This window comes from Geospiza fortis, unplaced genomic scaffold, assembly GCF_000277835.1.
Source record: "Geospiza fortis unplaced genomic scaffold, GeoFor_1.0 scaffold85, whole genome shotgun sequence".
In the NCBI taxonomy this organism is placed as follows: domain Eukaryota; kingdom Metazoa; phylum Chordata; class Aves; order Passeriformes; family Thraupidae; genus Geospiza; species Geospiza fortis.
The window spans coordinates 806,517-810,255 of record NW_005054358.1 but is presented as its reverse complement, the minus strand read 5'-3'; positions in this window follow the sequence as shown (position 1 = coordinate 810,255).

The window sequence follows — 3,739 nt, the reverse complement described above, 5'->3', positions numbered from 1 at the left end:
CCGCTCGCATTCGTCCCCTGCTCACCCGGCTGCAAAGCTGGATGGGGCTCTGCTCCCGGACCCGGTTTTCCTCGGGGTGGAGCTGCATTTTTTTCAGCAAATATTTTTGCTATGATGCTTGCCCTGCAAGGTGTGGAACCGTGCCCACGTCCCTCCCTCCACCAGGCACCGCTCCAGCCAGGTAAGCAGCCAGCTCTGCGTGGCCTGGGATTAACTGCTTGTGTGTGCTGCTGGCTGGAGAGCTGGAAATCAGCAAATCCAGATCCACCTCTAAGCCTCCGTCCTCCCCAGAGGCATCCCCCACGGGCATGCTGCCTCAACAGCCAGGTACAGAGGGGTGTATGGGCCCAGGACCCCCATAAGTGGCTGAGTTACCAGGAAAAACATAACTGAGACAAAATCATATCATTTGCAGGTCTTAGCCCATCTTATGTGCTGTCCCACCACGCACAGGGGCCCTCAGTGGGGAGCTGTGCTGGGAGCCATGGCCCACCCTGCTGAGCCCAGCCCTCGCCCAAGCCCTGTGTGCCCTCCAGGAGACCACCAGCCCTGGCAGCATGAGGAGGGCTGGGATTTCATCCCATGGGCACCTTCCTCCTTCCCAGGAGGGGAACAGTCTGTGTGCACAAGCAGGGTGACGCAGAAGCCCCTGATGAGAAGCATGGCAAAGGTGACCTTGCCAGGCTGCAGCCACCCAAAACTGGTTTGCCCTCCCCCCAGCATGGCAGTGCCAGTTCCATAGGGCTCAAAGTCTACCTCCACCCTGTTTACACCCTCTCCGCTCCAAAGCCACCCAAAGCCTGGCTGCTGAAGGCTGGGCTGGTGTCACCTCCCAGTGCCACTGCCCCTGGCAGAGCTCAGTGGGGACTGGGCCACCAAGGGACACGGCTGGCAGCACCTCATCCCACTTACAGCCAGAGGGGGGGCCCAGAGCACGGACACTGTCCCCACTCACACCCAGCAGGACCCCAGCGGCCATGGTCCCAGAGGAATCCCTGTCCCTCTGCCCCATGGGCAAGGGGCTGGATGGGCAGCAAGGCAGGGAGGGCACAGTTGCCCCCCAGGCCAAGGCCAGGATGTTCCCAAATCTGGGACAGAAGCAGCAGGCAGAGGGTTTATTAATAGCATCCCGAGGAGCTTTGGTTTGTTTATCTATCCTGCAGCAAACTCGCTTTGCTGCATTAATCCCCATCTGGAAATAATTCAGAGGAATCCTCCAGCCCAGCCCAGCCCCAGGGCAAGGGCACAAACCCACTGCCATGTGAAGCTGCAGCCCCAGCTCATCCCATCCGCAGCCACAGGCTATATGGAGACCTGAATTTTGAGGGATTCCTGTCCCAAAATGCTCTTCCTCCCCAGGACCTTCATTGCCCACTCCCTGCATCCGTCTGGAATCAGGTAAGAAGTGCAACATTCATGCCAAAAATAACTCAAACTGCTATTAAAAGCAAGGTCATTTCTAGCTTTTGTGCACAAATTGCCCAGGAGGCTGAAAAGCTTGAAAACTCAGCTCCTCTGGAAGCCCCTTGCTGTCACCCTGATGGCACGTGGCAGGAGAGCTGTCCCTGCCAGGGACATGGCCAGACATCATCCCATGCTTGTGCCTGGTGCCACTCTTGTTCTCCATCCCCTGCCTGCACCCTGCTGCCATGGCAGGCTGGGGACACGTGGGGTCCTGTACCCCAGCAGTGCCACCACTGCCCTTTTCCACCTGCTGCGGTCCCTGGCACTGCCCCTTCCTGGAGCATGGGGACCCAGAACCATGCAGGAGGAGCCCAGGCCCCTGTCCCCAGCCAGGGCAGCGCCCACCAGTGCCCTGCTCCCCCTCCACGATGCCTCTTCCTGTGGTTCTGGGCTCCACATGGAATGTGGCAGGACAGGCTGCTCCAAGCAGCTGCTCTGCCAGGCCAGCTCAGGTGCCTGTGCCAGGGCAGGAGCCCCCAGGGCACAGCACTGGGCACTGGCCCTGCTCTGCCCAAGTGCCAGATCAGGGCTTGCAGCCAGCGTGCCAAAAGCATTCCCAGAGTGATGGAAGGGATGATCCCCTCCTTCAGGGACTGGTTGGGAGCGGGGGGACATCCACGGAGGAAGGAAGCAAGGGCCAGGCCCCCAGAGGGGCTCTGGTGCTGGGGAGAGAAAGGGAAGGAAGGACATGAGCTGTGGGACAGACAGCCATGGGTTGGGTCACCCAGCACTGGGGACCCAAAGGTGCTGGGCTGAGCACAGAGCTGCTGGCAGTTCTGCAGGGAGGGATGGGCCCTTCCTACACTCCTCCCAGCACCCTCTGCTGAGTCTTTGGGGAGAAATGGAGATAGAGGGGGAGGTGCGTTAGCACTCGGTGATAGCTCTTATCCATTCCTTGAAGGCTTTAATTTCTCGCACATTCCCAGGTAATTAAAGGTCCAAGGCAGGACTCACATGGAATTTCTGAACCATCTGCCCTGAGGCACCCCAGGTTTGTTCTTCTGGGAACATCTCAGCTGGGACTGTTCTATGGCAGGTGACACCAAGTGGCAGAATTGTGCATGAGCTCTGTGCAGGGGTGGGTGCTGTCCACGGCTGATGGAATCCTCTGGCTGCAGCCCTGGCCCCAGCACAGGGAATATCCAAGCACCAGGACTGCCCAGGAGACACAAGGTCCCTGCCAGCCCCAGGGAGGCACAGGCTGGGGTCCCCTGCTCAGCCCTGAGGGTGTTTCTGGTGTTGGGCTTTTGCAAGAGCTCATAAACCACATGGAAAACAGATGCAGAAAATGAGCCTTGAGGAAGAACAGCAAGAGCTGCCCAGGCAACACCAAGCCCTGGCCAAGAGCTGTTTCAGTATCACCCAGTGCAGCCCAGTGCCTCCAGTTTGGCCCCTGTTAATCCAGACCAGCTGCCTGGGCTCTTGTCCTTGCACCCTGGTGTGGAGTCAGGCAGGGAAAGCAGGGAAAGTCATGCAGGCAGCAGGGCAGAACTGGAAAAACAGCAGCAAGGTTTGTGTGTGTGTGTGAGGAAAGGGTCAGGCAGGAAAAGCCAAAGCTGGCATGAGCCACAGAGCACGAGGCCAAGCAGGAGCTTCTTGAGCTCAGCTCTCCTCCCACAGCGGAGCAACATCTGAGGTTTCCTAACAACTCTATCAACCTCAGTTTCAACCGTCCTACTATCCCAATGCCAAAATTTTTCATGCAGTTGGCCAGGGGAGCAAACACTCCCAGCACAGCAACCCAGCAGGGCAGGTCACTTCTCCCCCACCCGCCACAGGCAGGGCTTGCCCTGGGCCAGGATTGCCAGCAAGCAGGACCAGGATGTGCAGCCCAGCGGGACCAAAGTGTCTTTAATAGACCTGGAGCTCTCAGGGTGCTGCACACAGCCCATGGCATCGCTGTGCCAGGCTCCTGTCCCCTGCCAGGCAGTGCTCGGTGCCACTGTCCTTGCTGCAGAGCCACATGCTCGGGGGAACAGAGCATGAGCCAGGCTGTGCTCAGGGCCGGGGAACGTCTGTGATGGCTGGACCAGGTTTCTGAGTCGTCAGCAGGGCAGACGGGCAGGATGAGGGGGTGGTAGCGTCCTGATCCCCCGCTGCTGCCCCCCAGATCCGGACAGGATGGGCAGGAAAGCCCTGCCCAGGCTGCAGCCCTTCCTGGGCTGCCAGCACAGCCCCGGCACGGCAGGCCCCAGTGGGTCCCAGAAGCAGTGTCAGGCCGGCCCCTGGTGCTCAGCTCTCGAAGGCGGCGGTGACCCCGCAGCACAGGCACAGC